The following is a 6,000-nucleotide window of genomic DNA, read 5'->3' on the forward strand; positions in this document are numbered from 1 at the left end:
ATGCTCGCCCTCCTTCACTTAACTGTCCCCTTGAGCCCACATAAAAATTTCAAGGCCTAGAAACACCTGGTATGAAATGAAAACACAGGTCATATATCAAGTGCAACCTCTCCTGGGGACACACACCCAAGAACCCCTCTCTCATTATAGTCATAATCCAGGTAAGGTTGAAACAGCTGCTCTTGAGGAAAGAAGCAACACAAGGAGCTCCTCCCCTGCACATCGCTCCCAGAGCCCTGCTTGGTCCACGGCCAGGGCATGGGCTGCTGCCAGCATGGGCTCCCTGCCTTCCCAAATTCCCCCCTCACATTCCCGCTTGCCCCAAGTATACACACAGGTTCATCTGGCAATGTCACAGCAACAGCAGCTGTCTTTCCAGTAAAATAAATTAATCTAGAAGAGGAAAGGCAGCTAGCATCTGCTCCCTGGCACAGCTTGCAACAGACAGGAATATTGCCGCATTTACATGTTGTGTAACGCTTTTTTCTCTTCCTTTCACTCCTCACAAAGCAGACTGCATGGGTCATCAGCAGGATCAGGCACAGGAACATGGGAAAATTTAGGAGGAAGAGACTTTGGATGTCTCCAGTTCAACCCTGCCGCACAAAATGGACAATTTCAGAGTTAAAACAGATTGTGCCAGGATGCATTCAGCAATGTGAAATATCTCCCAGGATGGAGATTCCCCACCTCTCTGGATCACAATAAGCCTTTACCTGCCCTTAAAGTCACCAGACTTTTGTCCTCAGCCACAGCACAGGCTCCAAGAGATACCATGTGTTGTGACCCTGCAGCCTTTGTTCTGGACGTTAACCTCAGCATGTGCCTTCAAAGTCCTTGGCTCCTGGAACGAAAGAGAAAGCCTCCTGGTTTGGGTGGGTTTTGTTTGTAAGCAGACATCTGCTGAACTATTGTCTGAGACCAAAACATTTGCCAGCTGCTTCACACCACAGAGGAAAGGCAGCATAGAGCAGAAAGGCACTGAGGTCATCTGCCTTGTGCACACGAGTGCTGGAAGGTGTGCAACAGATCAACAAGCCCATGGGAAAAAAAGCAGCCTTTTTTAGCAGCCTTTATCCTTGGCCCTGCACATCTAGTAAGATACCTACCCCTTCTTCCTGGTCTCTTGCAATCCCCTAGCACCAGGAAGTCCCTGGTTACAACATGTCAAACAAGCTGAACCTGAAGGTGAAGAACCACCAGGGCTCTGCTGGTAAAAGAATAGTTAAGCGCCACTGTTTTAAGGAACTGCTAGCTCTTTAACTAGCAGCAGGAGACACAGTATGGGCTGGGTTATCCAGCATCCTCCCATGACAAGCCTTTGCACCTTGCTCTGAAAAACCTGGTTGCATCTAGCACATGGGTCCAACAAAGCTTCACCACCATCCAGACTGGCAGCTCTGTGCTCCTTGGGGTGGGGATGCAGATGATGGCAGTACAAGGGTCATCCCTGTGGCAACACTGCACATGGGCAGTGAGCATGTCTAGCACACCCAAAAGCCCACAGCTACAGTAATTTTTGAAAGGGTACTTCATTCATCCCTGCTGCTACTACAAGGTGAACAGGTACCAGTTGCCTTTAAATATGGGTGGTTGCAGCAAATGGGTGCAGACTTGTGCCTGCTCCAAGCAGATAAGCTACCCTAAAGTGCTAATGTCTGTCCTGCGGCCTTTTCAGTAAGAAGCCCTTGGAGACACAAGCTGACAGACTTGTGCCAGCCAGAAGAGGAGAGGTCAGCATGTCAGTGATGCTGGCTGAACTGGGTCTCATCACAAAGTCAGGAAGAAGAGTTTCATTTTTTTGGTGCTACTTCTCCTTGTGCTTCCCTTTCCTGGAAAAACTAAAGGTGATGGTTGGAGCAGTAACACAGAACGGGCACATCCCAGTCTCACTCAGGGTCACCTAAGTTATAGGAATGGTAAGGTCTAGTCCCCCAGCGCCACCCAGAGCTCCCTGCAGTGGTGGGAGGGGGTTAACTGGGAAGCACCGATGCCTGTTCCACTTCCTGGTCTGTCAGCTGAGTACAGACAGAGCAAGTCAGAGACGGACATCTAGACAGACAGTTGCTTGTACAAACCGAAGTGTTTCAGCCAGAAAATACTGAAGAGAGGCCAGAGTCCCAAACAACCTGATAGTAGAGCATGTAGTAAATGGGCTGATGGAAAGGAGGAAAAGGGTTCCTGAAGCCCCCAAGCCCCACAGGGCAGGAAAAGACAGAAAGCAGGTAGCATCGCTGAGAGTCAGGACGGCTGTAAGTGAACCCAGCCCATGGGCTCAGAAAAGTAGAGCTGTAACTCATACTGAGCGCCAAGATTTGCTCAGCTAAGACAGGCCAAACACTCAATAAAACAGCAGTTTTGGTTTGGTTGGTGTTTTTTTTGTTTGGTTTTTGTTTGTTTGGTTTTTTTTTTCTACTGGATGAATAATCTTTTCTATCAGGATGCAGTCAGGAACCCAACTCCAATTTGGCCAGGACAGCCTTTCCTCTGATCAGGAACCTAGAAATCTCAGCTCAGCCACTCGTGAGTTTCTTGCTCGCAGGGAGACTGCTTATAACAGCACAGCAGATTAGACAGAACAAGGAGTCACTGCAAAAATCAAGGCAAACTCAGAGCTGCTGCTTGCCAGCAGAGCATTTTAATGGAGGGAGCAGAGCAAAGGATCCTTCTTTGGGGGATCTAGCCCGTCTAGCTGGGCTCATAGACAGAGCTTTAAACTAGATTTGAAGGGGGAAAGGGGCAAAACATCGGCCCATCTGAAGTGCATGTATACAGCATGGGTAACATACAGGAGGAGCTTGTAGCCATGATGAAACAGGAAAATTACGATGTTGTTATTACAGAAACATGACGGGATGTCTCCCATGACTGGAGTGTGCCAGTTGATGGGTACAAGCTCTTTAGGAGGGACAGACAGGGAAGGAGAGGTGGTGGGGTGGCGCTGTATGTTAGGGTCTGTTATGATTGCTTCGAGCACAGGTGTATTGAAGACAGGGTGGAGTGTCTTTGCATTAGAATCAGGGGGAAGGCCAACAGGGCAGATGTTGTAGTAGGAGCCTACTACAGGCCACCCAACCAGGACAGAGAGATGGACGAGATATTTTATAGGCACTTAGGTGAAATCTCACGATCGCTTGCCCTTGTTCTTGTGGGAGACTTTAACTTCCCAGACATTTGCTGGAAATACAACACAGCAGAATGAGACCAGTCCCAGAGATTCCTAGAATGTGTGGGAGACAACTTCCTGACGCAACTGGTGAGTAAACCGACCAGAGAAGGTGCCCTGCTGGATCTCTTCTTTGTGAACAGAGAAGGGCTGGTGGACGACGTGGAGGTTGGAGGCCGACTAGGGCACAGCGATCATGAAATAATGAGTCTCTATTCTTAGAGAGGTCAGGAGGGAGCTAAGCAAGACTGACATCCTGGACTTCAGAAGGGCTGACTTTCTCTTGTTTAGGCACCTGCTTGAAAGGATCCCCTGGGAGACTCTCCTGAAGGGTATAGGGGCCCAGGAAGGCTGGGCGCTCTTTAAGAAGGAAGTGTTAATGGCTCAGGAGCGGGTGGTCCCCAGGTGCTCTAAGAGAAGCCGATGCCAGAGAAGACCACCCTGGCTGAACAGGGAGCTTTGGCTGCAACTCAGGGAGAAAAGGAGAGTTTACAGCCTTTGGAAGAAGGGGTTAGCCACTCACAGTGATTACAGAGAGGCTGTGAGGCTATGCAGGATGGAAATCAGGAGGGCTAAAGCCCAACTGGAAATTATTTTGGCCTCTTCAATCAAGGATAACAAGAAAAGTTTCTATGTCAGTAGAAAAAGAAAGTCCAGGGAGAGTCTCCATCCCCTGCTAGATGCAGGAGGAAATTTGGTAACAAGTGATGAGGAGAAGGCTGAGGTGCTTAATGCCTTCTTTACCTCAGTCTTTAATAGCAAGGTTAGTTGTATTGATGAAATCCAGCCTCCACAGCCAGAACACAGAGACTGGGAGAACGACCCCCCTGCAATCCAGGAGATAGTGACCTGCTGCATCACACAGACATTCACAAGTCTATGGGACCAGATGGGATACACCCGAGGGTGCTGAAGGAGCTGGCTGGGGTGCTTGCCAGACCACTTTCTATCCTTTACCAGCAGTCCTGGATGACTGGGGAGGTCCCGACTGATTGGAAATTGGCCAATGTGATACCTATATATAAGAAGGGTCAGAAGGATGATCCGGGAAATTACTGGCCTGTCAGCTTGACTTTGGTGCCTGGGAAGCTGATGGAGCAGCTCATCCTAAACACCATCATGCAACACATGAGGGACAACCAGATGCTCAGGCCCAGTCAGCATGGGTTTGTGAAAGGCAGGTCCTGCTTGACAAACCTGATGTCCTTCTACTACAGGGCGACCTGCTTATTGGGTGAGGGAAAGGCTGTGGATGTTGTCTACCTTGACTTCAGTAAGGCCTTTGACACCGTTTCCCACAGCATTCTTCTGGCAAAAATGGCTGCTCGAGGTTTGGACAATTGCACACTTCGCTGGGTAAAAAACTGGCTGGACGACCGGGCCCGGAGAGTTGTGGTGAACAGAGTTAAATCCCGCTGGCGGCTGGTCACGAGTGGTGTCCCCCAGGGCTCCTGAAGCCACTCCTGTTTAACATCTTTATTGATGATCTGGACGAGGGGATCGAGTGCACCCTCAGTCAGTTTGCAGATGACACCAAGTTGGGTGGGAGTGTTGATCTGCTCGAGGGTAGGGAGGCTCTGCAGAGAGACCTGGACAGGCTGGAGCCATGGGCTGAGGCCAACTGGAGGAGTTTCCATAAGGCCAAATGCTGGGGGCTGCCCTTGGGCCACAACAACCCCCAGCAGCGCTACAGGCTTGGGGAGGAGTGGCTGGAGAGCTGCCAGTCAGAGAGGGACCTGGGGGGATGATTGACAGCCAGCTGAACAGGAGCCAGCAGTGTGCCCAGGGGGCCAAGAAGGCCAATGGCATCCTGGCTTGTGTCAGCAATAGCGTAGCCAGCAGGGACAGGGAAGGGATGTGACCCCTGTACTTGTCACTGGTGAGGCCGCACCTCGATTCCTGTATTCAGTTTTGGACCCCTCACTACAAAAAGGACATAGAGTTACTTGAACATGTCCAGAGAATGGCTACAAAGCTGGTGCAGGGTCTGGAACACATGTCCTGTGAGGAGCAGCTGAGGGAACTGGGATTGTTCAGCCTGGAGAAGAGGAGGCTGAGGGGAGACCTTATCACCCTCTACAGCTACCTGAAAGGAAGCTTCAGAGAGCTGGGTTTGAGCCTCTTTAGCCTAGTAGAAAGCGACAGGACAAGAGGGAATGGCCTCAAGTTGCGCCAGGGAAAGTTCAGACTAGATATTAGGAAGAATTTCTTTCCAGAAGGGGTTGTTAGGCGTTGGAATGGGCTGCCCAGGGAGGTGGAGGAGTCCCCATCCCTGGAGGTGTTCAAGAGTCGGGTCGATTTAGAGCTTAAGGATATGCTGTAGGTGGGACCTGTGCTAGGCGAATGGTTGGACTAGATGATCTCCAGGGTCCTTTCCAACCTAGATGATTCTATGATTCTTTCACTGATCCCTTGAAAGTATGCAACTGCTTTCCATCACTCATCTCCATCCAGACTGAGAAGGCTGAAGATGTTCCTTTCTTCCTGGAGTCAGGGCCAAATAATGGGCACTTGTCACCACACATCTGCGCTTAGGACTTGTCCACATCTGACTTACACAACCACTGCAATAACACAGCACAAAACCCAAAGTCTGTCCTGACACTTGATAACCATGCCTAGAGGGCACAGCTCATGAAACAGCAGGGCCAAACCTGAAACAGGGATCTTCCCAGGACATGGGGGAGAACGGGGAGGAAGATGCAGTGTTGGAAGCACTGGGTCCCTGAAGCTAACAGCAGCATGGATGTAATCTAGACAAAAAGCTCTGCCTGTTGCATTCCCATTGAGTTATTAGTGGGAGGTTTAGCTTTCTGTATTTGTAAGGGTGTCCT

The sequence above is a fragment of the Athene noctua genome, chromosome Z (assembly GCF_965140245.1).
Source record: "Athene noctua chromosome Z, bAthNoc1.hap1.1, whole genome shotgun sequence".
NCBI classification, from domain to species: Eukaryota; Metazoa; Chordata; class Aves; order Strigiformes; family Strigidae; genus Athene; species Athene noctua.